General features: G+C 44.1%; 34 non-coding genes across 34 annotated transcripts; 12 read left to right on the top strand and 22 right to left on the bottom strand.

Annotated features, from left to right (window-relative positions):
* Nucleotides 1–132: 132 nt before the first annotated feature.
* Nucleotides 133–204, top strand: Trnae-cuc. Its single transcript has one exon. It is a non-coding gene; the product is annotated as a tRNA-Glu (tRNA).
* A 226-nt stretch (nt 205–430) lies between these two features.
* On the bottom strand, nt 431–502 carry Trnag-ucc. Its single transcript has one exon. It is a non-coding gene; the product is annotated as a tRNA-Gly (tRNA).
* Nucleotides 503–569: 67 nt separating this feature from the next.
* Nucleotides 570–688, bottom strand: Trnal-caa. Its single transcript has 2 exons — nt 651–688; nt 570–614 (listed from the first exon to the last, which is right to left on the bottom strand). It is a non-coding gene; the product is annotated as a tRNA-Leu (tRNA).
* Nucleotides 689–1128: 440 nt separating this feature from the next.
* Nucleotides 1129–1200, top strand: Trnae-cuc. The gene has a single exon. It is a non-coding gene; the product is annotated as a tRNA-Glu (tRNA).
* Nucleotides 1201–1426: 226 nt separating this feature from the next.
* Nucleotides 1427–1498, bottom strand: Trnag-ucc. Its single transcript has one exon. It is a non-coding gene; the product is annotated as a tRNA-Gly (tRNA).
* Nucleotides 1499–1565: 67 nt separating this feature from the next.
* Trnal-caa lies at nt 1566–1684 on the bottom strand. Its single transcript has 2 exons — nt 1647–1684; nt 1566–1610 (listed from the first exon to the last, which is right to left on the bottom strand). It is a non-coding gene; the product is annotated as a tRNA-Leu (tRNA).
* Nucleotides 1685–2124: 440 nt separating this feature from the next.
* Trnae-cuc lies at nt 2125–2196 on the top strand. Its single transcript has one exon. It is a non-coding gene; the product is annotated as a tRNA-Glu (tRNA).
* A 4975-nt stretch (nt 2197–7171) lies between these two features.
* Nucleotides 7172–7290, bottom strand: Trnal-caa. The gene is made up of 2 exons: nt 7253–7290; nt 7172–7216 (listed from the first exon to the last, which is right to left on the bottom strand). It is a non-coding gene; the product is annotated as a tRNA-Leu (tRNA).
* A 440-nt stretch (nt 7291–7730) lies between these two features.
* On the top strand, nt 7731–7802 carry Trnae-cuc. The gene has a single exon. It is a non-coding gene; the product is annotated as a tRNA-Glu (tRNA).
* A 365-nt stretch (nt 7803–8167) lies between these two features.
* Trnal-caa lies at nt 8168–8286 on the bottom strand. The gene is made up of 2 exons: nt 8249–8286; nt 8168–8212 (listed from the first exon to the last, which is right to left on the bottom strand). It is a non-coding gene; the product is annotated as a tRNA-Leu (tRNA).
* A 440-nt stretch (nt 8287–8726) lies between these two features.
* On the top strand, nt 8727–8798 carry Trnae-cuc. The gene has a single exon. It is a non-coding gene; the product is annotated as a tRNA-Glu (tRNA).
* A 226-nt stretch (nt 8799–9024) lies between these two features.
* Trnag-ucc lies at nt 9025–9096 on the bottom strand. Its single transcript has one exon. It is a non-coding gene; the product is annotated as a tRNA-Gly (tRNA).
* Nucleotides 9097–9163: 67 nt separating this feature from the next.
* Nucleotides 9164–9282, bottom strand: Trnal-caa. Its single transcript has 2 exons — nt 9245–9282; nt 9164–9208 (listed from the first exon to the last, which is right to left on the bottom strand). It is a non-coding gene; the product is annotated as a tRNA-Leu (tRNA).
* Nucleotides 9283–9722: 440 nt separating this feature from the next.
* Nucleotides 9723–9794, top strand: Trnae-cuc. Its single transcript has one exon. It is a non-coding gene; the product is annotated as a tRNA-Glu (tRNA).
* A 226-nt stretch (nt 9795–10020) lies between these two features.
* On the bottom strand, nt 10021–10092 carry Trnag-ucc. Its single transcript has one exon. It is a non-coding gene; the product is annotated as a tRNA-Gly (tRNA).
* A 67-nt stretch (nt 10093–10159) lies between these two features.
* Trnal-caa lies at nt 10160–10278 on the bottom strand. Its single transcript has 2 exons — nt 10241–10278; nt 10160–10204 (listed from the first exon to the last, which is right to left on the bottom strand). It is a non-coding gene; the product is annotated as a tRNA-Leu (tRNA).
* A 1986-nt stretch (nt 10279–12264) lies between these two features.
* On the top strand, nt 12265–12336 carry Trnae-cuc. The gene has a single exon. It is a non-coding gene; the product is annotated as a tRNA-Glu (tRNA).
* Nucleotides 12337–12562: 226 nt separating this feature from the next.
* Trnag-ucc lies at nt 12563–12634 on the bottom strand. Its single transcript has one exon. It is a non-coding gene; the product is annotated as a tRNA-Gly (tRNA).
* Nucleotides 12635–12701: 67 nt separating this feature from the next.
* Trnal-caa lies at nt 12702–12820 on the bottom strand. Its single transcript has 2 exons — nt 12783–12820; nt 12702–12746 (listed from the first exon to the last, which is right to left on the bottom strand). It is a non-coding gene; the product is annotated as a tRNA-Leu (tRNA).
* Nucleotides 12821–14794: 1974 nt separating this feature from the next.
* Nucleotides 14795–14866, top strand: Trnae-cuc. The gene has a single exon. It is a non-coding gene; the product is annotated as a tRNA-Glu (tRNA).
* Nucleotides 14867–15092: 226 nt separating this feature from the next.
* On the bottom strand, nt 15093–15164 carry Trnag-ucc. Its single transcript has one exon. It is a non-coding gene; the product is annotated as a tRNA-Gly (tRNA).
* Nucleotides 15165–15231: 67 nt separating this feature from the next.
* Nucleotides 15232–15350, bottom strand: Trnal-caa. The gene is made up of 2 exons: nt 15313–15350; nt 15232–15276 (listed from the first exon to the last, which is right to left on the bottom strand). It is a non-coding gene; the product is annotated as a tRNA-Leu (tRNA).
* Nucleotides 15351–15790: 440 nt separating this feature from the next.
* Nucleotides 15791–15862, top strand: Trnae-cuc. Its single transcript has one exon. It is a non-coding gene; the product is annotated as a tRNA-Glu (tRNA).
* Nucleotides 15863–16088: 226 nt separating this feature from the next.
* Nucleotides 16089–16160, bottom strand: Trnag-ucc. The gene has a single exon. It is a non-coding gene; the product is annotated as a tRNA-Gly (tRNA).
* Nucleotides 16161–16227: 67 nt separating this feature from the next.
* On the bottom strand, nt 16228–16346 carry Trnal-caa. The gene is made up of 2 exons: nt 16309–16346; nt 16228–16272 (listed from the first exon to the last, which is right to left on the bottom strand). It is a non-coding gene; the product is annotated as a tRNA-Leu (tRNA).
* A 440-nt stretch (nt 16347–16786) lies between these two features.
* Nucleotides 16787–16858, top strand: Trnae-cuc. The gene has a single exon. It is a non-coding gene; the product is annotated as a tRNA-Glu (tRNA).
* Nucleotides 16859–17084: 226 nt separating this feature from the next.
* Trnag-ucc lies at nt 17085–17156 on the bottom strand. Its single transcript has one exon. It is a non-coding gene; the product is annotated as a tRNA-Gly (tRNA).
* A 67-nt stretch (nt 17157–17223) lies between these two features.
* Trnal-caa lies at nt 17224–17342 on the bottom strand. Its single transcript has 2 exons — nt 17305–17342; nt 17224–17268 (listed from the first exon to the last, which is right to left on the bottom strand). It is a non-coding gene; the product is annotated as a tRNA-Leu (tRNA).
* Nucleotides 17343–24385: 7043 nt separating this feature from the next.
* On the bottom strand, nt 24386–24457 carry Trnag-ucc. The gene has a single exon. It is a non-coding gene; the product is annotated as a tRNA-Gly (tRNA).
* A 67-nt stretch (nt 24458–24524) lies between these two features.
* On the bottom strand, nt 24525–24643 carry Trnal-caa. Its single transcript has 2 exons — nt 24606–24643; nt 24525–24569 (listed from the first exon to the last, which is right to left on the bottom strand). It is a non-coding gene; the product is annotated as a tRNA-Leu (tRNA).
* Nucleotides 24644–25083: 440 nt separating this feature from the next.
* Nucleotides 25084–25155, top strand: Trnae-cuc. Its single transcript has one exon. It is a non-coding gene; the product is annotated as a tRNA-Glu (tRNA).
* A 226-nt stretch (nt 25156–25381) lies between these two features.
* Nucleotides 25382–25453, bottom strand: Trnag-ucc. Its single transcript has one exon. It is a non-coding gene; the product is annotated as a tRNA-Gly (tRNA).
* A 67-nt stretch (nt 25454–25520) lies between these two features.
* Nucleotides 25521–25639, bottom strand: Trnal-caa. Its single transcript has 2 exons — nt 25602–25639; nt 25521–25565 (listed from the first exon to the last, which is right to left on the bottom strand). It is a non-coding gene; the product is annotated as a tRNA-Leu (tRNA).
* Nucleotides 25640–26079: 440 nt separating this feature from the next.
* Trnae-cuc lies at nt 26080–26151 on the top strand. Its single transcript has one exon. It is a non-coding gene; the product is annotated as a tRNA-Glu (tRNA).
* Nucleotides 26152–26362: the final 211 nt, after the last annotated feature.

Below are 26362 nucleotides of genomic sequence, written 5' to 3'. Positions count from 1 at the left end.
GTTTATCGTAAAAATTATTGATGCCAATCCCATATTGTCTAGTGGTTAGTTTTTATGGAGAGGTTTCCGGAAGGGAAAAATAAGATAAAGATAAAGAAAATAAGTGTTTATCGTAAAACGTATTAATGCTAATCCCATATTGTCTAGTGGTTAGGATACCTGGCTCTCACCCAGGAGGCCCGGGTTCAATTCCCGGTATGGGAATAAACATAAAAATTTGCCATGTATTGGGAACACATTAATTGCATACATCACATTCATCTCAATTAATACTTCATGTTTCTGACCTGGCCTACCTAGGAATCAGACATTTTCCTTGTAGTTTTTTCCATACTTAATTCATTCTTGCTCATGACTGTAATTTTAGACAACAGGTGGCGGACTTCACTCCTAAATATTCATGATTTTCCAAATTAGATAAATAATTTGTTGCGATGACCGAGAATCGAACTCGGGTCGATTGCTTGGAAGGCAACCATGCTAACCACTATACCACCATCGCTTGTTGTTATTGTAAGAGACTCGTTTGAAAAATCTACTCCGGAAGTACATCTTCCAAGAGAAAAACCTGTCAGGAGTGGGATTTGAACCCACGTCTTCATTGAAGACCAGAATTCTGATGCTTCTCTTGGAGAAGTAAGGTTTTTATCCTTGAGTCTGGCGCCTTAGACCGCTCGGCCATCCTGACTTATTTATATTATTTGTACCATAAGTAATAATTACGCTGTTCATCAACAAACTCAATAAAGCGCTTAACTTTTAATTAATAACGCTTTCCGACAGCAAAGCTTTTGCTTCAGCTATCAGAAGAAGGAGAAGAAGTAGAAGGAGAAGAAGAAGAAGACGGCTGCGGCGGCGGTGGCGGTGTATTCTACCGTCACACCGGGAACCAGACAATAGAAATTCAACAACATCTGGTCTCTTAAATGTCCGAGCATGGCTTTGTAAAGCAAAGCATGGGTTGTTGAAAAAGAAAAGGGTTAGTTTCAACTAAGCGTTTATCGTAAAAATTATTGATGCCAATCCCATATTGTCTAGTGGTTAGTTTTTATGGAGAGGTTTCCGGAAGGGAAAAATAAGATAAAGATAAAGAAAATAAGTGTTTATCGTAAAACGTATTAATGCTAATCCCATATTGTCTAGTGGTTAGGATACCTGGCTCTCACCCAGGAGGCCCGGGTTCAATTCCCGGTATGGGAATAAACATAAAAATTTGCCATGTATTGGGAACACATTAATTGCATACATCACATTCATCTCAATTAATACTTCATGTTTCTGACCTGGCCTACCTAGGAATCAGACATTTTCCTTGTAGTTTTTTCCATACTTAATTCATTCTTGCTCATGACTGTAATTTTAGACAACAGGTGGCGGACTTCACTCCTAAATATTCATGATTTTCCAAATTAGATAAATAATTTGTTGCGATGACCGAGAATCGAACTCGGGTCGATTGCTTGGAAGGCAACCATGCTAACCACTATACCACCATCGCTTGTTGTTATTGTAAGAGACTCGTTTGAAAAATCTACTCCGGAAGTACATCTTCCAAGAGAAAAACCTGTCAGGAGTGGGATTTGAACCCACGTCTTCATTGAAGACCAGAATTCTGATGCTTCTCTTGGAGAAGTAAGGTTTTTATCCTTGAGTCTGGCGCCTTAGACCGCTCGGCCATCCTGACTTATTTATATTATTTGTACCATAAGTAATAATTACGCTGTTCATCAACAAACTCAATAAAGCGCTTAACTTTTAATTAATAACGCTTTCCGACAGCAAAGCTTTTGCTTCAGCTATCAGAAGAAGGAGAAGAAGTAGAAGGAGAAGAAGAAGAAGACGGCTGCGGCGGCGGTGGCGGTGTATTCTACCGTCACACCGGGAACCAGACAATAGAAATTCAACAACATCTGGTCTCTTAAATGTCCGAGCATGGCTTTGTAAAGCAAAGCATGGGTTGTTGAAAAAGAAAAGGGTTAGTTTCAACTAAGCGTTTATCGTAAAAATTATTGATGCCAATCCCATATTGTCTAGTGGTTAGTTTTTATGGAGAGGTTTCCGGAAGGGAAAAATAAGATAAAGATAAAGAAAATAAGTGTTTATCGTAAAACGTATTAATGCTAATCCCATATTGTCTAGTGGTTAGGATACCTGGCTCTCACCCAGGAGGCCCGGGTTCAATTCCCGGTATGGGAATAAACATAAAAATTTGCCATGTATTGGGAACACATTAATTGCATACATCACATTCATCTCAATTAATACTTCATGTTTCTGACCTGGCCTACCTAGGAATCAGACATTTTCCTTGTAGTTTTTTCCATACTTAATTCATTCTTGCTCATGACTGTAATTTTAGACAACAGGTGGCGGACTTCACTCCTAAATATTCATGATTTTCCAAATTAGATAAATAATTTGTTGCGATGACCGAGAATCGAACTCGGGTCGATTGCTTGGAAGGCAACCATGCTTCGTGTAGAGCAGACGTGTTTTTAAAGAGCTCCCGTTGTCACTGATGAAATGTTTTAGCTCCTTGTATTATTTTTACATTTTATCCATTTACATCCAAAAAACCCTTTAAAAAAAATTTTTTTATTATGCTTTAACCAAAACAAATATTGAATTTTAATGCATATCTTTCTTTAATTTTAGTACTCTATAGAATTTATTTATTTATTCTTTTCATCCATGAATTTTTTTTTTATTTGATTTCACACTTTCTTCGGTTTTTAAATTATTATTATTATTTTTTTTAATTCTTCATTAATTTTTTTATACCACAATTTCTTTGTTTTTAAAATTTTTTCTTTATTCTTCACTAAATTTTTTTATTCCACAATTTCTTCGGTTTCTATTTTTTTATTCTTTACAAAATTATTTAATTTTTAATTTTTAGTACTTAAAACATCTATTTTTCTATTTTTTTTCTTTCTTTCTTAAATTTCTAAATTCCTCTCTTTCTATATTTTTTTAGAATTTTCTCTTCAGATTTTTAATGGTTTTTTTAAATTTTTCTAACAATATTTTACCGATTTTTTCTTTATTTGTTTGTTTTTAGTCAATAAGAATTACTGTTTTATTCTTTCATATGTAAGTGGGCCCAGGGTAGCAATGGCAGAGGTAGGAGCATCTAGTAGAAATGCTACTAGAGTAAGACTCCATGGGACAATCATTAAAATCCCAGTTCCTCTGCCAATTATTTTAAAATGTGGGGAGAAATCCTGTCAAGGTGAGCGAGGTAGCGGTCCCTGGTCTGGGGATCGCAAGAGACAATTGGCGGAGACACACATAAAAGAAAGACATTCTAGGAGAGGGGTTCAGTACACCACCCAGTATGTCTGCCTTGGCTGTAAAAAGGAATTTAATTCGTTTATTTCAGCCGGCAGACATGCAAGACCTTGTACTGAGTCCCTTTCCTCCAGTATTCTCCGCCAATCCCTCGAACTAACCATTGCATCTGCAATGGATGGTTCCTAGGGGGTCTCCTAATCCCGCTCACTCTTCTCTCCCCACGTTTTCCCCTTCCAGAATTGAAGGGGACAAAATCATTTTAAAATACCCTGGTAAACCCACGAAGTGTCCTAGGTGTGAGTGGACTACCTTGGCAACTAACACCAGAGCCATGGGTAGTATCCACAGACACCTAGAGACAGCCCACACACTCCGACTAGTTAAATATTGGGAATGCGGAGTGTGTGGATTTGCTGGAGATGGCCCTACACTAAAAGGACATTACCAAAGGTTACATTCTAATAACAACCCATCACCCTCCATCCGATTTGCTGGGATATCCAGTATGGATGGCTCAAACCGTGACTCTTCTGCTGCAGTGATCTCTCTAGAGGATGTTACTGCAACAGAAGACGAGCGTGATGAGCTATCCGTGGTGGAAATCCCAGCGATCGAGGAATCCCCTGGTAATGTCCTATCTCCAGCAAATTTTACCGCTAGCCCTATTTTAGATCTTGGGAGGGAGTTCGCCTCCTCTTTTAATACACAAAATTTTAGTTGGCTTTATGAACTCCCCCACAAGAAAATACTAGCCCCACAATTTTATCACAAGAGATTTTAGACCCTTCACCTAACCCCGAGACCTTATCCTTTGTCCCCAGTCAGCACAGCAATCGAGGACGTAGTCACCACAGCTCAGAAGAGCAGAGTCAAAGAGACGACGATTTTGTCAGTCTCTGGGTTCCTGCCTTCTTGAGCTGTGAGACTCTACATGACCTAGACGATGTCCTCGAACGTTGCACAGCTGACTGGCTCCCTAAAGCACAAATTTTACAAGACCCTAGCCCTGAACAACCCCGAGGAAACCCTGACAAAAGAAAAAGAAACCAAAACCGGCAGATGCAGAAGGCCCGGCGACATATCAAGCAAAAGGCGTACGAGGCGAGGAAGATTCAGCGGCTCTTCAACATTTACCCAAGAAGAGCCGTTCGACAGGTGCTCGAAGACCGTTTACCCTCCTACGATGGTACTGTACAAGCTGCGGAGGAATATCTCAAGAGGACTTACAACCGATTGAGACCATCTCCGCAGCAGTGCCAAAGTGCGAGGGAACTCTACGACACCTGCGACTGGTCCCAACCTTCAGAGGACCAGATGAACTTCCTTAATCGTGCGCCAACCCAACAAGAGCTTGAAGCTAAGCTCCGCCGGGCTACCAACACATCACCAGGGGTTGATGGCCTAGAATACCGTCATCTTAGAGCCATCGACCCCAACTGCATTCTGCTGGAAACAGTTTGTAAAATGGTTTGGAAGCTAGGGGTTCCTAATTGTTGGAAGACATCGCGAACTGTCCCCATTTTCAAGAAAGGGGACACTAGCAACTATTCCAACTTTAGACCAATATCCCTTCTTCCTACCATTTACAAACTGTTCTCGGGAGTGATCAGCCAGAGAATAACGCAAGTCGCTTCAGACCTTGGCTGGTTATCTCCCGAGCAAAAGGGTTTCCTCCCCGGGGTCCATGGTATTCAGGAACATACACAGCTCTTACAGACGGTTGTCGAGGAGACAAAGACCAAACGAAAGCACATGTCTATTGCATGGCTGGACATGTGCAACGCGTTTGGATCTGTGCCTCACGCCGTTCTGAATGAGCTGTTCACATCACTTCCAATACCAGAGGACCTCCGGCGCATCCTGGTGGACATATATTCGGGAAATCGGATGGATTTTGCCGTTGGGAAAGAATCCATCCGCATTTTCCCGACAGCAGGTGTTCGCCAGGGTGACGCTCTTAGTTCCCCTATTTTTAACCTGGCTTCCGAACCCCTCGTCAGGGCCGGAAAGTCCAATATTAACCCCGGATTTTTAATATTTGGCTCGCTCGTGAAAACCACGGCATATGCTGACGACATTGCCGTGGTTACAAATTCTCCCTCCGAGCTCCAAAACATTTTAAACGTTTTTACCCTCACCGCAAACACCTTGGGGCTGCAATTTAATGCCGGGAAGTGTGCTTGCCTGGTCTTCGACAAAGGCAAGCCGTCTGACGCCCAGTGCCGAATTGGTGATCAATTAATTCGGTGCTTGGGTCCAGACGACCAAGAAACATATCTTGGTACACCGATCGGAGGAAAATTGCGGTTCCGACCACCAACTGACCTTATCCCTAACCTCGACAAGATTGCCGCCTCCCACCTCGCACCATGGCAAAAACTTGAAATCTTCCGTAGCCACCTTCTTCCCTCCCTTTCCCATCACCTCGCTTCGGGTCGGGTCCTGAAAGACTGTCTTACCCAACTGGACACTGAGTGTAGGAAGTTTCTAGGCCTAATTTGCAACCTTCCCAATCACGCAACGGTCCCGTTTTTCTACGCGGACCGGCGGGTTGGGGGCCTAGGAACATGCCGCCTCACTGATGATGCCGATATCTGGACCATCGCCAGGGCTGCTCAGCTCCTCACTTGTAGAGACCCTACAGTGAGGAACATATGCCGAGAGCAGCTCCATGACACCATCCGGCGAGGGTTCAGAAACGAGCATCCAGGAGTGTTGCCAGTTGGGGAATATCTTTCGGGATCCGTGGATAGGGGGCTCTACAGACTGAGGTACGCGGAGGCAGGGTCCAATCTTTGGACTCTTGCCCGCCAAGCTGCCAAACGACTGGGAGTGCGGATTGATGTATCCGGCGACGAAAATCTAAGAATTGTCGCCGATGACGTCTCCGTAAGCCCAGTCAAGGCAGTCCGCGGACTTCGGAAAGTAGCTCGGCAGCGCTATACCAGGGACCTAATTTCCGACAAGAGCCACCAGGGAGTAGTTGCCACTGGCCTCTCCCTGGAAGACAAGTCGAAAGACATGGCTCGCCTGGTATCCTGCCGTACGCCCCTCTCCTTCCGCGACTGGAGATATCTTCACAGGGCCCGGCTCGACATCCTTCCTCTTCGGGGGCACTCGTGGTTTTGCTCACAGGAGCAAGATACGAGTTGCCGCCGATGCGGAAAGGAAAACGAGACCGGGTTTCATGTGCTTAACCACTGTGAAGAAGGTCTCCAGCTCGCCACCAAGAGGCACAACACCATCCAAGATCTCTTGGAATCGCTGCTAGTCAAGCAGGGACACGACGTCACGATCAACAATGCCATCCCCGGGCAAAGGTTAAGACCGGATGTTGAATTTCAACTATCCGGTTCCCGGGTGATGGTTGACGTCGTGGTCTGCTATGACCAACCAGGGAGTATGGAGAATGCCTACCAGCGGAAATATGATAAATATTCTTCGCATGGGAGGATTCTCCCCCTGGTTGTCGGGTCTCTTGGATCATGGTACCCCAGGAACGACGAAATCCGTTCGATTCTCGGAATCAACGGAAGATCCTGGGGTGCCTTCCGATTCAAGGCCCGATTGGCAGCGATCCAGGGATCAATGGATATGGTGTGTGCCCATTTCCATCATGGTGCACCAAACCCCGAAGCTGAGGATATCCCCCCTTTTCCCGTAGAAACTCCCCACCCAGTAGATTAGTAGATTCTTTCCCTCATATTTTATTTATGTAATTTTAGTAATATTTTAAAATGCACCTACCTCATACATGTTTATTCCCCTTCCGGAAACCCCTCCATAAACTAACCACTATACCACCATCGCTTGTTGTTATTGTAAGAGACTCGTTTGAAAAATCTACTCCGGAAGTACATCTTCCAAGAGAAAAACCTGTCAGGAGTGGGATTTGAACCCACGTCTTCATTGAAGACCAGAATTCTGATGCTTCTCTTGGAGAAGTAAGGTTTTTATCCTTGAGTCTGGCGCCTTAGACCGCTCGGCCATCCTGACTTATTTATATTATTTGTACCATAAGTAATAATTACGCTGTTCATCAACAAACTCAATAAAGCGCTTAACTTTTAATTAATAACGCTTTCCGACAGCAAAGCTTTTGCTTCAGCTATCAGAAGAAGGAGAAGAAGTAGAAGGAGAAGAAGAAGAAGACGGCTGCGGCGGCGGTGGCGGTGTATTCTACCGTCACACCGGGAACCAGACAATAGAAATTCAACAACATCTGGTCTCTTAAATGTCCGAGCATGGCTTTGTAAAGCAAAGCATGGGTTGTTGAAAAAGAAAAGGGTTAGTTTCAACTAAGCGTTTATCGTAAAAATTATTGATGCCAATCCCATATTGTCTAGTGGTTAGTTTTTATGGAGAGGTTTCCGGAAGGGAAAAATAAGATAAAGATAAAGAAAATAAGTGTTTATCGTAAAACGTATTAATGCTAATCCCATATTGTCTAGTGGTTAGGATACCTGGCTCTCACCCAGGAGGCCCGGGTTCAATTCCCGGTATGGGAATAAACATAAAAATTTGCCATGTATTGGGAACACATTAATTGCATACATCACATTCATCTCAATTAATACTTCATGTTTCTGACCTGGCCTACCTAGGAATCAGACATTTTCCTTGTAGTTTTTTCCATACTTAATTCATTCTTGCTCATGACTGTAATTTTAGACAACAGGTGGCGGACTTCACTCCTAAATATTCATGATTTTCCAAATTAGATAAATAATTTGTTGCGATGACCGAGAATCGTACTCGGGTCGATTGCTTGGAAGGCAACCATGCTAACCACTATACCACCATCGCTTGTTGTTATTGTAAGAGACTCGTTTGAAAAATCTACTCCGGAAGTACATCTTCCAAGAGAAAAACCTGTCAGGAGTGGGATTTGAACCCACGTCTTCATTGAAGACCAGAATTCTGATGCTTCTCTTGGAGAAGTAAGGTTTTTATCCTTGAGTCTGGCGCCTTAGACCGCTCGGCCATCCTGACTTATTTATATTATTTGTACCATAAGTAATAATTACGCTGTTCATCAACAAACTCAATAAAGCGCTTAACTTTTAATTAATAACGCTTTCCGACAGCAAAGCTTTTGCTTCAGCTATCAGAAGAAGGAGAAGAAGTAGAAGGAGAAGAAGAAGAAGACGGCTGCGGCGGCGGTGGCGGTGTATTCTACCGTCACACCGGGAACCAGACAATAGAAATTCAACAACATCTGGTCTCTTAAATGTCCGAGCATGGCTTTGTAAAGCAAAGCATGGGTTGTTGAAAAAGAAAAGGGTTAGTTTCAACTAAGCGTTTATCGTAAAAATTATTGATGCCAATCCCATATTGTCTAGTGGTTAGTTTTTATGGAGAGGTTTCCGGAAGGGAAAAATAAGATAAAGATAAAGAAAATAAGTGTTTATCGTAAAACGTATTAATGCTAATCCCATATTGTCTAGTGGTTAGGATACCTGGCTCTCACCCAGGAGGCCCGGGTTCAATTCCCGGTATGGGAATAAACATAAAAATTTGCCATGTATTGGGAACACATTAATTGCATACATCACATTCATCTCAATTAATACTTCATGTTTCTGACCTGGCCTACCTAGGAATCAGACATTTTCCTTGTAGTTTTTTCCATACTTAATTCATTCTTGCTCATGACTGTAATTTTAGACAACAGGTGGCGGACTTCACTCCTAAATATTCATGATTTTCCAAATTAGATAAATAATTTGTTGCGATGACCGAGAATCGAACTCGGGTCGATTGCTTGGAAGGCAACCATGCTAACCACTATACCACCATCGCTTGTTGTTATTGTAAGAGACTCGTTTGAAAAATCTACTCCGGAAGTACATCTTCCAAGAGAAAAACCTGTCAGGAGTGGGATTTGAACCCACGTCTTCATTGAAGACCAGAATTCTGATGCTTCTCTTGGAGAAGTAAGGTTTTTATCCTTGAGTCTGGCGCCTTAGACCGCTCGGCCATCCTGACTTATTTATATTATTTGTACCATAAGTAATAATTACGCTGTTCATCAACAAACTCAATAAAGCGCTTAACTTTTAATTAATAACGCTTTCCGACAGCAAAGCTTTTGCTTCAGCTATCAGAAGAAGGAGAAGAAGTAGAAGGAGAAGAAGAAGAAGACGGCTGCGGCGGCGGTGGCGGTGTATTCTACCGTCACACCGGGAACCAGACAATAGAAATTCAACAACATCTGGTCTCTTAAATGTCCGAGCATGGCTTTGTAAAGCAAAGCATGGGTTGTTGAAAAAGAAAAGGGTTAGTTTCAACTAAGCGTTTATCGTAAAAATTATTGATGCCAATCCCATATTGTCTAGTGGTTAGTTTTTATGGAGAGGTTTCCGGAAGGGAAAAATAAGATAAAGATAAAGAAAATAAGTGTTTATCGTAAAACGTATTAATGCTAATCCCATATTGTCTAGTGGTTAGGATACCTGGCTCTCACCCAGGAGGCCCGGGTTCAATTCCCGGTATGGGAATAAACATAAAAATTTGCCATGTATTGGGAACACATTAATTGCATACATCACATTCATCTCAATTAATACTTCATGTTTCTGACCTGGCCTACCTAGGAATCAGACATTTTCCTTGTAGTTTTTTCCATACTTAATTCATTCTTGCTCATGACTGTAATTTTAGACAACAGGTGGCGGACTTCACTCCTAAATATTCATGATTTTCCAAATTAGATAAATAATTTGTTGCGATGACCGAGAATCGAACTCGGGTCGATTGCTTGGAAGGCAACCATGCTAACCACTATACCACCATCGCTTGTTGTTATTGTAAGAGACTCGTTTGAAAAATCTACTCCGGAAGTACATCTTCCAAGAGAAAAACCTGTCAGGAGTGGGATTTGAACCCACGTCTTCATTGAAGACCAGAATTCTGATGCTTCTCTTGGAGAAGTAAGGTTTTTATCCTTGAGTCTGGCGCCTTAGACCGCTCGGCCATCCTGACTTATTTATATTATTTATACCATAAGTAATAATTACGCTGTTCATCAACAAACTCAATAAAGCGCTTAACTTTTAATTAATAACGCTTTCCGACAGCAAAGCTTTTGCTTCAGCTATCAGAAGAAGGAGAAGAAGTAGAAGGAGAAGAAGAAGAAGACGGCTGCGGCGGCGGTGGCGGTGTATTCTACCGTCACACCGGGAACCAGACAATAGAAATTCAACAACATCTGGTCTCTTAAATGTCCGAGCATGGCTTTGTAAAGCAAAGCATGGGTTGTTGAAAAAGAAAAGGGTTAGTTTCAACTAAGCGTTTATCGTAAAAATTATTGATGCCAATCCCATATTGTCTAGTGGTTAGTTTTTATGGAGAGGTTTCCGGAAGGGAAAAATAAGATAAAGATAAAGAAAATAAGTGTTTATCGTAAAACGTATTAATGCTAATCCCATATTGTCTAGTGGTTAGTTTATGGAGGGGTTTCCGGAAGGGGAATAAACATGTATGGGGTAGGTGCATTTTAAAATATTGCTAAAATTACATAAATAAAATAGATGGGAAAGAGTCTACTAATCTACTGGGTAGGGAATTTCTACGGGAAGAGGGGGGATATCCTCAGCTTCGGGGTTTGGTGCACCATGATGGAAATGGGCACACACCATATCCATTGATCCCTGGATCGCTGCCAATCGGGCCCTGAATCGGAAGGCACCCCAGGATCTTCCGTTGATTCCAAGAATCGAACGGATTTCGTCGTTCCTGGGGTACCATGATCCAAGAGACCCGACAACCAGGGGGAGAATCCTCCCATGCGAAGAATATTTATCATATTTCCGCTGGTAGGCATTCTCCATACTCCCTGGTTGGTCAAAGCAGACCACGACGTCGACCATCACCCGGGAACCGGATAGTTGGAATTCAACATCCGGTCTTAACACTCCACGTCTTAACAGCCCGGGGATGGCATTGTTGATCGTGACGTCGTGTCCTTGCTTGACTAGCAGCGACTCCAAGAGATCCTGGATGGTGTTGTGCCTCTTGGTGGCGAGCTGGAGACCTTCTTCACAGTGGTTAAGCACATGAAACCCGGTCTCGTTTTCCTTTCCGCATCGGCGGCAACTCGTATCTTGCTCCTGTGAGCAAAACCACGAGTGCCCCCGAAGAGGAAGGATGTCGAGCCGGGCCCTGTGAAGATATCTCCAGTCTCGGAAGGAGAGGGGCGTACGGCAGGATACCAGGCGAGCCATGTCTTTCGACTTGTCTTCCAGGGAGAGGCCAGTGGCAACTACTCCCTGGTGGCTCTTGTCAGAAATTAGGTCCCTGGTATAGCGCTGCCGAGCTACTTTCCGAAGTCCGCGGACTGCCTTGACTGGGCTTACGGAGACGTCATCGGCGACAATTCTTAGATTTTCGTCGCCGGATACATCAATCCGCACTCCCAGTCGTTTTGCAGCTTGGCGGGCAAGAGTCCAAAGATTGGACCCTGCCTCCGCGTACCTCAGTCTGTAGAGCCCCCATCCACGAATCCGGAAAGATATTCCCCAACTGGCAACACTCCTGGATGCTCGTTTCTGAACCCTCGCCGGATGGTGTCATGGAGCTGCTCTCGGCATATGTTCCTCACTGTAGGGTCTCTACAAGTGAGGACCATATTGTCTAGTGGTTAGTTTTTATGGAGAGGTTTCCGGAAGGGAAAAATAAGATAAAGATAAAGAAAATAAGTGTATATCGTAAAACGTATTAATGCTAATCCCATATTGTCTAGTGGTTAGTTTATGGAGGGGTTTCCGGAAGGGGAATAAACATGTATGGGGTAGGTGCAAGGTGCTTGAAAAAGAAAAGGGTTAGTTTCAACTAAGCGTTTATCGTAAAAATTATTGATGCCAATCCCATATTGTCTAGTGGTTAGTTTTTATGGAGAGGTTTCCGGAAGGGAAAAATAAGATAAAGATAAAGAAAATAAGTGTTTATCGTAAAACGTATTAATGCTAATCCCATATTGTCTAGTGGTTAGGATACCTGGCTCTCACCCAGGAGGCCCGGGTTCAATTCCCGGTATGGGAATAAACATAAAAATTTGCCATGTATTGGGAACACATTAATTGCATACATCACATTCATCTCAATTAATACTTCATGTTTCTGACCTGGCCTACCTAGGAATCAGACATTTTCCTTGTAGTTTTTTCCATACTTAATTCATTCTTGCTCATGACTGTAATTTTAGACAACAGGTGGCGGACTTCACTCCTAAATATTCATGATTTTCCAAATTAGATAAATAATTTGTTGCGATGACCGAGAATCGAACTCGGGTCGATTGCTTGGAAGGCAACCATGCTAACCACTATACCACCATCGCTTGTTGTTATTGTAAGAGACTCGTTTGAAAAATCTACTCCGGAAGTACATCTTCCAAGAGAAAAACCTGTCAGGAGTGGGATTTGAACCCACGCCTTCATTGAAGACCAGAATTCTGATGCTTCTCTTGGAGAAGTAAGGTTTTTATCCTTGAGTCTGGCGCCTTAGACCGCTCGGCCATCCTGACTTATTTATATTATTTGTACCATAAGTAATAATTACGCTGTTCATCAACAAACTCAATAAAGCGCTTAACTTTTAATTAATAACGCTTTCCGACAGCAAAGCTTTTGCTTCAGCTATCAGAAGAAGGAGAAGAAGTAGAAGGAGAAGAAGAAGAAGACGGCTGCGGCGGCGGTGGCGGTGTATTCTACCGTCACACCGGGAACCAGACAATAGAAATTCAACAACATCTGGTCTCTTAAATGTCCGAGCATGGCTTTGTAAAGCAAAGCATGGGTTGTTGAAAAAGAAAAGGGTTAGTTTCAACTAAGCGTTTATCGTAAAAATTATTGATGCCAATCCCATATTGTCTAGTGGTTAGTTTTTATGGAGAGGTTTCCGGAAGGGAAAAATAAGATAAAGATAAAGAAAATAAGTGTTTATCGTAAAACGTATTAATGCTAATCCCATATTGTCTAGTGGTTAGTTTATGGAGGGGTTTCCGGAAGGGGAATAAACATGTATGGGGTAGGTGCATTTTAAAATATTGCTAAAATTACATAAATAAAATAGATGGGAAAGAGTCTACTAATCTACTGGGTAGGGAATTTCTACGGGAAGAGGGGGATATCCTCAGCTTCGGGGTTTGGTGCACCATGATGGAAATGGGCACACACCATATCCATTGATCCCTGGATCGCTGCCAATCGGGCCCTGAATCGGAAGGCACCCCAGGATCTTCCGTTGATTCCAAGAATCGAACGGATTTCGTCGTTCCTGGGGTACCATGATCCAAGAGACCCGACAACCAGGGGGAGAATCCTCCCATGCGAAGAATATTTATCATATTTCCGCTGGTAGGCATTCTCCATACTCCCTGGTTGGTCAAAGCAGACCACGACGTCGACCATCACCCGGGAACCGGATAGTTGGAATTCAACATCCGGTCTTAACCTCTGCCCGGGGATGGCATTGTTGATCGTGACGTCGTGTCCTTGCTTGACTAGCAGCGACTCCAAGAGATCCTGGATGGTGTTGTGCCTCTTGGTGGCGAGCTGGAGACCTTCTTCACAGTGGTTAAGCACATGAAACCCGGTCTCGTTTTCCTTTCCGCATCGGCGGCAACTCGTATCTTGCTCCTGTGAGCAAAACCACGAGTGCCCCCGAAGAGGAAGGATGTCGAGCCGGGCCCTGTGAAGATATCTCCAGTCTCGGAAGGAGAGGGGCGTACGGCAGGATACCAGGCGAGCCATGTCTTTCGACTTGTCTTCCAGGGAGAGGCCAGTGGCAACTACTCCCTGGTGGCTCTTGTCAGAAATTAGGTCCCTGGTATAGCGCTGCCGAGCTACTTTCCGAAGTCCGCGGACTGCCTTGACTGGGCTTACGGAGACGTCATCGGCGACAATTCTTAGATTTTCGTCGCCGGATACATCAATCCGCACTCCCAGTCGTTTTGCAGCTTGGCGGGCAAGAGTCCAAAGATTGGACCCTGCCTCCGCGTACCTCAGTCTGTAGAGCCCCCCATCCACGAATCCGGAAAGATATTCCCCAACTGGCAACACTCCTGGATGCTCGTTTCTGAACCCTCGCCGGATGGTGTCATGGAGCTGCTCTCGGCATATGTTCCTCACTGTAGGGTCTCTACAAGTGAGGACCATATTGTCTAGTGGTTAGTTTTTATGGAGAGGTTTCCGGAAGGGAAAAATAAGATAAAGATAAAGAAAATAAGTGTTTATCGTAAAACGTATTAATGCTAATCCCATATTGTCTAGTGGTTAGTTTATGGAGGGGTTTCCGGAAGGGGAATAAACATGTATGGGGTAGGTGCAAGGTGCTTGAAAAAGAAAAGGGTTAGTTTCAACTAAGCGTTTATCGTAAAAATTATTGATGCCAATCCCATATTGTCTAGTGGTTAGTTTTTATGGAGAGGTTTCCGGAAGGGAAAAATAAGATAAAGATAAAGAAAATAAGTGTTTATCGTAAAACGTATTAATGCTAATCCCATATTGTCTAGTGGTTAGGATACCTGGCTCTCACCCAGGAGGCCCGGGTTCAATTCCCGGTATGGGAATAAACATAAAAATTTGCCATGTATTGGGAACACATTAATTGCATACATCACATTCATCTCAATTAATACTTCATGTTTCTGACCTGGCCTACCTAGGAATCAGACATTTTCCTTGTAGTTTTTTCCATACTTAATTCATTCTTGCTCATGACTGTAATTTTAGACAACAGGTGGCGGACTTCACTCCTAAATATTCATGATTTTCCAAATTAGATAAATAATTTGTTGCGATGACCGAGAATCGAACTCGGGTCGATTGCTTGGAAGGCAACCATGCTAACCACTATACCACCATCGCTTGTTGTTATTGTAAGAGACTCGTTTGAAAAATCTACTCCGGAAGTACATCTTCCAAGAGAAAAACCTGTCAGGAGTGGGATTTGAACCCACGCCTTCATTGAAGACCAGAATTCTGATGCTTCTCTTGGAGAAGTAAGGTTTTTATCCTTGAGTCTGGCGCCTTAGACCGCTCGGCCATCCTGACTTATTTATATTATTTGTACCATAAGTAATAATTACGCTGTTCATCAACAAACTCAATAAAGCGCTTAACTTTTAATTAATAACGCTTTCCGACAGCAAAGCTTTTGCTTCAGCTATCAGAAGAAGGAGAAGAAGTAGAAGGAGAAGAAGAAGAAGACGGCTGCGGCGGCGGTGGCGGTGTATTCTACCGTCACACCGGGAACCAGACAATAGAAATTCAACAACATCTGGTCTCTTAAATGTCCGAGCATGGCTTTGTAAAGCAAAGCATGGGTTGTTGAAAAAGAAAAGGGTTAGTTTCAACTAAGCGTTTATCGTAAAAATTATTGATGCCAATCCCATATTGTCTAGTGGTTAGTTTTTATGGAGAGGTTTCCGGAAGGGAAAAATAAGATAAAGATAAAGAAAATAAGTGTTTATCGTAAAACGTATTAATGCTAATCCCATATTGTCTAGTGGTTAGGATACCTGGCTCTCACCCAGGAGGCCCGGGTTCAATTCCCGGTATGGGAATAAACATAAAAATTTGCCATGTATTGGGAACACATTAATTGCATACATCACATTCATCTCAATTAATACTTTATGTTTCTGACCTGGCCTACCTAGGAATCAGACATTTTCCTTGTAGTTTTTTCCATACTTAATTCATTCTTGCTCATGACTGTAATTTTAGACAACAGGTGGCGGACTTCACTCCTAAATATTCATGATTTTCCAAATTAGATAAATAATTTGTTGCGATGACCGAGAATCGAACTCGGGTCGATTGCTTGGAAGGCAACCATGCTAACCACTATACCACCATCGCTTGTTGTTATTGTAAGAGACTCGTTTGAAAAATCTACTCCGGAAGTACATCTTCCAAGAGAAAAACCTGTCAGGAGTGGGATTTGAACCCACGTCTTCATTGAAGACCAGAATTCTGATGCTTCTCTTGGAGAAGTAAGGTTTTTATCCTTGAGTCTGGCGCCTTAGACCGCTCGGCCATCCTGACTTATTTATATTATTTGTACCATAAGTAATAATTACGCTGTTCATCAACAAACTCAATAAAGCGCTTAACTTTTAATTAATAACGCTTTCCGACAGCAAAGCTTTTGCTTCAGCTATCAGAAGAAGGAGAAGAAGTAGAAGGAGAAGAAGAAGAAGACGGCTGCGGCGGCGGTGGCGGTGTATTCTACCGTCACACCGGGAACCAGACAATAGAAATTCAACAACATCTGGTCTCTTAAATGTCCGAGCATGGCTTTGTAAAGCAAAGCATGGGTTGTTGAAAAAGAAAAGGGTTAGTTTCAACTAAGCGTTTATCGTAAAAATTATTGATGCCAATCCCATATTGTCTAGTGGTTAGTTTTTATGGAGAGGTTTCCGGAAGGGAAAAATAAGATAAAGATAAAGAAAATAAGTGTTTATCGTAAAACGTATTAATGCTAATCCCATATTGTCTAGTGGTTAGGATACCTGGCTCTCACCCAGGAGGCCCGGGTTCAATTCCCGGTATGGGAATAAACATAAAAATTTGCCATGTATTGGGAACACATTAATTGCATACATCACATTCATCTCAATTAATACTTCATGTTTCTGACCTGGCCTACCTAGGAATCAGACATTTTCCTTGTAGTTTTTTCCATACTTAATTCATTCTTGCTCATGACTGTAATTTTAGACAACAGGTGGCGGACTTCACTCCTAAATATTCATGATTTTCCAAATTAGATAAATAATTTGTTGCGATGACCGAGAATCGAACTCGGGTCGATTGCTTGGAAGGCAACCATGCTAACCACTATACCACCATCGCTTGTTGTTATTGTAAGAGACTCGTTTGAAAAATCTACTCCGGAAGTACATCTTCCAAGAGAAAAACCTGTCAGGAGTGGGATTTGAACCCACGCCTTCATTGAAGACCAGAATTCTGATGCTTCTCTTGGAGAAGTAAGGTTTTTATCCTTGAGTCTGGCGCCTTAGACCGCTCGGCCATCCTGACTTTTTTATATTATTTGTACCATAAGTAATAATTACGCTGTTCATCAACAAACTCAATAAAGCGCTTAACTTTTAATTAATAACGCTTTCCGACAGCAAAGCTTTTGCTTCAGCTATCAGAAGAAGGAGAAGAAGTAGAAGGAGAAGAAGAAGAAGACGGCTGCGGCGGCGGTGGCGGTGTATTCTACCGTCACACCGGGAACCAGACAATAGAAATTCAACAACATCTGGTCTCTTAAATGTCCGAGCATGGCTTTGTAAAGCAAAGCATGGGTTGTTGAAAAAGAAAAGGGTTAGTTTCAACTAAGCGTTTATCGTAAAAATTATTGATGCCAATCCCATATTGTCTAGTGGTTAGTTTTTATGGAGAGGTTTCCGGAAGGGAAAAATAAGATAAAGATAAAGAAAATAAGTGTTTATCGTAAAACGTATTAATGCTAATCCCATATTGTCTAGTGGTTAGTTTATGGAGGGGTTTCCGGAAGGGGAATAAACATGTATGGGGTAGGTGCATTTTAAAATATTGCTAAAATTACATAAATAAAATAGATGGGAAAGAGTCTACTAATCTACTGGGTAGGGAATTTCTACGGGAAGAGGGGGGATATCCTCAGCTTCGGGGTTTGGTGCACCATGATGGAAATGGGCACACACCATATCCATTGATCCCTGGATCGCTGCCAATCGGGCCCTGAATCGGAAGGCACCCCAGGATCTTCCGTTGATTCCAAGAATCGAACGGATTTCGTCGTTCCTGGGGTACCATGATCCAAGAGACCCGACAACCAGGGGGAGAATCCTCCCATGCGAAGAATATTTATCATATTTCCGCTGGTAGGCATTCTCCATACTCCCTGGTTGGTCATAGCAGACCACGACGTCAACCATCACCCGGGAACCGGATAGTTGAAATTCAACATCCGGTCTTAACCTTTGCCCGGGGATGGCATTGTTGATCGTGACGTCGTGTCCCTGCTTGACTAGCAGCGATTCCAAGAGATCTTGGATGGTGTTGTGCCTCTTGGTGGCGAGCTGGAGACCTTCTTCACAGTGGTTAAGCACATGAAACCCGGTCTCGTTTTCCTTTCCGCATCGGCCGCAACTCGTATCTTGCTCCTGTGAGCAAAACCACGAGTGCCCCCGAAGAGGAAGGATGTCGAGCCGGGCCCTGTGAAGATATCTCCAGTCGCGGAAGGAGAGGGGCGTACGGCAGGATACCAGGCGAGCCATGTCTTTCGACTTGTCTTCCAGGGAGAGGCCAGTGGCAACTACTCCCTGGTGGCTCTTGTCGGAAATTAGGTCCCTGGTATAGCGCTGCCGAGCTACTTTCCGAAGTCCGCGGACTGCCTTGACTGGGCTTACGGAGACGTCATCGGCGACAATTCTTAGATTTTCGTCGCCGGATACATCAATCCGCACTCCCAGTCGTTTGGCAGCTTGGCGGGCAAGAGTCCAAAGATTGGACCCTGCCTCCGCGTACCTCAGTCTGTAGAGCCCCCCATCCACGGATCCCGAAAGATATTCCCCAACTGGCAACACTCCTGGATGCTCGTTTCTGAACCCTCGCCGGATGGTGTCATGGAGCTGCTCTCGGCATATGTTCCTCACTGTAGGGTCTCTACAAGTGAGGAGCTGAGCAGCCCTGGCGATGGTCCAGATATCGGCATCATCAGTGAGGCGGCATGTTCCTAGGCCCCCAACCCGCCGGTCCGCGTAGAAAAACGGGACCGTTGCGTGATTGGGAAGGTTGCAAATTAGGCCTAGAAACTTCCTACACTCAGTGTCCAGTTGGGTAAGACAGTCTTTCAGGACCCGACCCGAAGCGAGGTGATGGGAAAGGGAGGGAAGAAGGTGGCTACGGAAGATTTCAAGTTTTTGCCATGGTGCGAGGTGGGAGGCGGCAATCTTGTCGAGGTTAGGGATAAGGTCAGTTGGTGGTCGGAACCGCAATTTTCCTCCGATCGGTGTACCAAGATATGTTTCTTGGTCGTCTGGACCCAAGCACCGAATTAATTGATCACCAATTCGGCACTGGGCGTCAGACGGCTTGCCTTTGTCGAAGACCAGGCAAGCACACTTCCCGGCATTAAATTGCAGCCCCAAGGTGTTTGCGGTGAGGGTAAAAACGTTTAAAATGTTTTGGAGCTCGGAGGGAGAATTTGTAACCACGGCAATGTCGTCAGCATATGCCGTGGTTTTCACGAGCGAGCCAAATATTAAAAATCCGGGGTTAATATTGGACTTTCCGGCCCTGACGAGGGGTTCGGAAGCCAGGTTAAAAATAGGGGAACTAAGAGCGTCACCCTGGCGAACACCTGCTGTCGGGAAAATGCGGATGGATTCTTTCCCAACGGCAAAATCCATCCGATTTCCCGAATATATGTCCACCAGGATGCGCCGGAGGTCCTCTGGTATTGGAAGTGATGTGAACAGCTCATTCAGAACGGCGTGAGGCACAGATCCAAACGCGTTGCACATGTCCAGCCATGCAATAGACATGTGCTTTCGTTTGGTCTTTGTCTCCTCGACAACCGTCTGTAAGAGCTGTGTATGTTCCTGAATACCATGGACCCCCGGGAGGAAACCCTTTTGCTCGGGAGATAACCAGCCAAGGTCTGAAGCGACTTGCGTTATTCTCTGGCTGATCACTCCCGAGAACAGTTTGTAAATGGTAGGAAGAAGGGATATTGGTCTAAAGTTGGAATAGTCGCTAGTGTCCCCTTTCTTGAAAATGGGGACAGTTCGCGATGTCTTCCAACAATTAGGAACCCCTAGCTTCCAAACCATTTTACAAACTGTTTCCAGCAGAATGCAGTTGGGGTCGATGGCTCTAAGATGACGGTATTCTAGGCCATCAACCCCTGGTGATGTGTTGGTAGCCCGGCGGAGCTTAGCTTCAAGCTCTTGTTGGGTTGGCGCACGATTAAGGAAGTTCATCTGGTCCTCTGAAGGTTGGGACCAGTCGCAGGTGTCGTAGAGTTCCCTCGCACTTTGGCACTGCTGCGGAGATGGTCTCAATCGGTTGTAAGTCCTCTTGAGATATTCCTCCGCAGCTTGTACAGTACCATCGTAGGAGGGTAAACGGTCTTCGAGCACCTGTCGAACGGCTCTTCTTGGGTAAATGTTGAAGAGCCGCTGAATCTTCCTCGCCTCGTACGCCTTTTGCTTGATATGTCGCCGGGCCTTCTGCATCTGCCGGTTTTGGTTTCTTTTTCTTTTGTCAGGGTTTCCTCGGGGTTGTTCAGGGCTAGGGTCTTGTAAAATTTGTGCTTTAGGGAGCCAGTCAGCTGTGCAACGTTCGAGGACATCGTCTAGGTCATGTAGAGTCTCACAGCTCAAGAAGGCAGGAACCCAGAGACTGACAAAATCGTCGTCTCTTTGACTCTGCTCTTCTGAGCTGTGGTGACTACGTCCTCGATTGCTGTGCTGACTGGGGACAAAGGATAAGGTCTCGGGGTTAGGTGAAGGGTCTAAAATCTCTTGTGATAAAATTGTGGGGCTAGTATTTTCTTGTGGGGGAGTTCATAAAGCCAACTAAAATTTTGTGTATTAAAAGAGGAGGCGAACTCCCTCCCAAGATCTAAAATAGGGCTAGCGGTAAAATTTGCTGGAGATAGGACATTACCAGGGGATTCCTCGATCGCTGGGATTTCCACCACGGATAGCTCATCACGCTCGTCTTCTGTTGCAGTAACATCCTCTAGAGAGATCACTGCAGCAGAAGAGTCACGGTTTGAGCCATCCATACTGGATATCCCAGCAAATCGGATGGAGGGTGATGGGTTGTTATTAGAATGTAACCTTTGGTAATGTCCTTTTAGTGTAGGGCCATCTCCAGCAAATCCACACACTCCGCATTCCCAATATTTAACTAGTCGGAGTGTGTGGGCTGTCTCTAGGTGTCTGTGGATACTACCCATGGCTCTGGTGTTAGTTGCCAAGGTAGTCCACTCACACCTAGGACACTTCGTGGGTTTACCAGGGTATTTTAAAATGATTTTGTCCCCTTCAATTCTGGAAGGGGAAAACGTGGGGAGAGAAGAGTGAGCGGGATTAGGAGACCCCTGCGAACCATCCATTGCAGATGCAATGGTTAGTTCGAGGGATTGGCGGAGAATACTGGAGGAAAGGGACTCAGTACAAGGTCTTGCATGTCTGCCGGCTGAAATAAACGAATTAAATTCCTTTTTACAGCCAAGGCAGACATACTGGGTGGTGTCCTGAGCCCTAAGGTGTCAGCGGTGAGGGATAAAATGTCTAAAATATTTTGGAGCTCGTCAGGAGAATTTGTAACCACGGCAATGTCGTCAGCATATGCCGTGGTCTTGACGAGCGAGCCAAATAATAAAAATCCGGGGTTGATATTGGACTTTCCGGCCCTGACGAGGGGCTCGGAAGCCAGATTAAAAATAGGGGCGCTAAGAGCGTCACCCTGACGAACACCTGCTGTTGGGGAAATACGAACAGATTCTTTCTGAACGGCAAAATCCATCCGATTCCCCGAGTAAATGTCCGCCAGGATGCGCCGGAGGTCGTCTGGTATCGGAAGAGAAGCAAACAGCTCTCCAAGAACGGCGTGAGGCACAGAACCAAACGCATTGCACATGTCTAGCCATGCTATAGACACATGCCTACGTTTGGTCCTTGCCTCCTCGACAACGGTCTGCAAGAGCTGTGTGTGCTCCTGGATACCATGGACCCCCGGGAGGAAACCCTTTTGCTCGGGAGATAACCAGCCAAGATCTGAGACGACCTCTGTGAGTCTCTGACTGATTACTCCCGAGAACAGTTTGTAGATGGTCGGAAGAAGGGAAATTGGCCTAAAGTTGGAATAATCGCTAGTGTCCCCTTTCTTAAAGATGGGGACTGTTCGCGATATTTTCCAACAGTTAGGAATTCCAATCTTCCAAACTATTCTACAAACTGTTTCCAGCAAGATGCAGTCGGGGTCGAGGGCCCTTAGATGTCGATATTCTAAGCCATCGACCCCTGGTGATGTATTTGTTGCCCGGCGAAGTTTAGCCTCAAGCTCTTTTTGGCTAGGCGCACGATTGAGGAAGTCCATCTGGTCCCTTGATGGATGGGACCAGTCGCAGGTGTCGTAGAGTACCCTCGCACTCTGGCACTGCTGCGAAGGTAGACTCGAGCGGTGGTAAGTCCTCTCGAGGTATTCCTCCGCAGCTTCAACAGTGCCATCGTACGAGGGTGAACGATCTCCGAGCACCTCTCGAACGGCTCTTCTTGGGTATATATTGAAGAGCCGTTGAATCTTCCTCGCTTCGTAGGCCTTGAGCTTGATCTGTCGCCGGGCTTTCTGCATCTGCCGGTTTTGGTTTCTTTTTCTACCATTAGGGTTTCCTCGGGGTTTTTCAGGGCTAGGGTCTTCTAAAATCTGTGCTTTGAGGAGCCAGTCAGCAGTGCAACGTTCGAGGACGCCTTCGAGATCAAGAAGAGTCTCGCAGCTCAGAAAAGCAGGTACCCAGAGACAAGCGAAATCGCCGCCTCTTTGGCTTTGCTCTTCTGAGCTGTCTTGGCTGCATCCTCGAACATTTTGCTGACTGGGGGAGAAGGGTTGGGTCTCTTGAACGGGATCGGGTTGTGGCCCTTCCGGAGCTACAGGTGGTGGATAAGAAATTTCTTGTAGAGGGAGTTCGTAGAGCCAACTAAAATTTTGTGTATTAAAAGATGCGGCGAACTCCCTCTCAAGAATTAAAATGGGGCTTTGGGTAAAATTTGCTGGAGATTGGGCATTACCAGGCCCCTCCTCTTCGATCGCCGGCATTCCCATCACGGATAACTCTTGACGCTCATCTTCTGTGACAGCGATCTCCTCTTGGAAGTTTGCTACCACAGAAGAATCCCGAACAGAGGTATCCGCGTTGAAAAACCGTGGCGACCGGATGGAGGGTGATTGCTGTGGTGCTGAGTGCAATCTCTGGTAATGCCCTTTTAGTGTAGGGCCATCTCCAGCAAATCCACACACTCCGCATTCCCAGTATTTCAAAAGTCGGAGTGTGTGGGCTGTCTCTAGGTGTCGATGAATACTACCCATGGCTCTGGTGTTCTGTGCCAGGGTAGTCCATTCACACCTAGGACATTTAGTGGGTCCTCCAGGGTATCTTAAAATTATTTTGTCCCCCTCGATTCTACAAGGGGGAAAAGTGGGGAAAGGTGAGTGAGCGGGATTTGGGGACCCCTGCGAACCACCGATTTCAGAAGAAACGGTGAGTTCGAGGGATTGGCGGAGAAAACTGGAAGAAAGGGACTCAGTGCAGGGCCTTGCATGCCTGCCGGCTGAAATAAAGGAATTAAACTCCTTTTTGCAGCCAATGCAGACATACTGGGTCATGAACTGAACCCCTCTCTTCGAGTGTCGATCTTTGATGTGTTTCTCCGCCAACTGTCTCTTGCGTTCCCCTGACCAGGGCCCGTTACCCCGCTCACCCTGGCAAGCTCGTTCCCCACATCTTAATATGTTTGGCAGAGGAACTGGGATTTTAATAGCATTACCATGGAGTCTTACTCTAGTAGCGTTTCTACTAGATGCTCCTTCCTCTGCCATTCTAACCCTGGGACCACTTTCATAAAAGATTAAAGGAAAGAAAGGAATAAAGGAATAAAAAGAAATAAAAAGAAAAGAGCAGAGAAATTATATAAAAAAGGAAAGAAAATGATTAAAACGATAAATATATTGGCTATTGTTTTAAAAAAGGTATCAAAAAGGTTTCACGAAAAATAAGGATAAAAGATCGTCTGCTCATGTAAACATATACCTGGCTCTCACCCAGGAGGCCCGGGTTCAATTCCCGGTATGGGAATAAACATAAAAATTTGCCATGTATTGGGAACACATTAATTGCATACATCACATTCATCTCAATTAATACTTCATGTTTCTGACCTGGCCTACCTAGGAATCAGACATTTTCCTTGTAGTTTTTTCCATACTTAATTCATTCTTGCTCATGACTGTAATTTTAGACAACAGGTGGCGGACTTCACTCCTAAATATTCATGATTTTCCAAATTAGATAAATAATTTGTTGCGATGACCGAGAATCGAACTCGGGTCGATTGCTTGGAAGGCAACCATGCTAACCACTATACCACCATCGCTTGTTGTTATTGTAAGAGACTCGTTTGAAAAATCTACTCCGGAAGTACATCTTCCAAGAGAAAAACCTGTCAGGAGTGGGATTTGAACCCACGCCTTCATTGAAGACCAGAATTCTGATGCTTCTCTTGGAGAAGTAAGGTTTTTATCCTTGAGTCTGGCGCCTTAGACCGCTCGGCCATCCTGACTTATTTATATTATTTGTACCATAAGTAATAATTACGCTGTTCATCAACAAACTCAATAAAGCGCTTAACTTTTAATTAATAACGCTTTCCGACAGCAAAGCTTTTGCTTCAGCTATCAGAAGAAGGAGAAGAAGTAGAAGGAGAAGAAGAAGAAGACGGCTGCGGCGGCGGTGGCGGTGTATTCTACCGTCACACCGGGAACCAGACAATAGAAATTCAACAACATCTGGTCTCTTAAATGTCCGAGCATGGCTTTGTAAAGCAAAGCATGGGTTGTTGAAAAAGAAAAGGGTTAGTTTCAACTAAGCGTTTATCGTAAAAATTATTGATGCCAATCCCATATTATCTAGTGGTTAGTTTTTATGGAGAGGTTTCCGGAAGGGAAAAATAAGATAAAGATAAAGAAAATAAGTGTTTATCGTAAAACGTATTAATGCTAATCCCATATTGTCTAGTGGTTAGGATACCTGGCTCTCACCCAGGAGGCCCGGGTTCAATTCCCGGTATGGGAATAAACATAAAAATTTGCCATGTATTGGGAACACATTAATTGCATACATCACATTCATCTCAATTAATACTTCATGTTTCTGACCTGGCCTACCTAGGAATCAGACATTTTCCTTGTAGTTTTTTCCATACTTAATTCATTCTTGCTCATGACTGTAATTTTAGACAACAGGTGGCGGACTTCACTCCTAAATATTCATGATTTTCCAAATTAGATAAATAATTTGTTGCGATGACCGAGAATCGAACTCGGGTCGATTGCTTGGAAGGCAACCATGCTAACCACTATACCACCATCGCTTGTTGTTATTGTAAGAGACTCGTTTGAAAAATCTACTCCGGAAGTACATCTTCCAAGAGAAAAACCTGTCAGGAGTGGGATTTGAACCCACGCCTTCATTGAAGACCAGAATTCTGATGCTTCTCTTGGAGAAGTAAGGTTTTTATCCTTGAGTCTGGCGCCTTAGACCGCTCGGCCATCCTGACTTATTTATATTATTTGTACCATAAGTAATAATTACGCTGTTCATCAACAAACTCAATAAAGCGCTTAACTTTTAATTAATAACGCTTTCCGACAGCAAAGCTTTTGCTTCAGCTATCAGAAGAAGGAGAAGAAGTAGAAGGAGAAGAAGAAGAAGACGGCTGCGGCGGCGGTGGCGGTGTATTCTACCGTCACACCGGGAACCAGACAATAGAAATTCAACAACATCTGGTCTCTTAAATGTCCGAGCATGGCTTTGTAAAGCAAAGCATGGGTTGTTGAAAAAGAAAAGGGTTAGTTTCAACTAAGCGTTTATCGTAAAAATTATTGATGCCAATCCCATATTGTCTAGTGGTTAGTTTTTATGGAGAGGTTTCCGGAAGGGAAAAATAAGATAAAGATAAAGAAAATAAGTGTTTATCGTAAAACGTATTAATGCTAATCCCATATTGTCTAGTGGTTAGGATACCTGGCTCTCACCCAGGAGGCCCGGGTTCAATTCCCGGTATGGGAATAAACATAAAAATTTGCCATGTATTGGGAACACATTAATTGCATACATCACATTCATCTCAATTAATACTTCATGTTTCTGACCTGGCCTACCTAGGAATCAGACATTTTCCTTGTAGTTTTTTCCATACTTAATTCATTCTTGCTCATGACTGTAATTTTAGACAACAGGTGGCGGACTTCACTCCTAAATATTCATGATTTTCCAAATT

The sequence above is a fragment of the Daphnia magna genome, linkage group LG5 (genome assembly GCF_020631705.1).
Source record: "Daphnia magna isolate NIES linkage group LG5, ASM2063170v1.1, whole genome shotgun sequence".
NCBI lineage: Eukaryota > Metazoa > Arthropoda > Branchiopoda > Diplostraca > Daphniidae > Daphnia > Daphnia magna.
The sequence above is the reverse complement of the archived record's forward strand: the minus strand, read 5'-3'. Positions and strand labels throughout refer to the sequence as shown.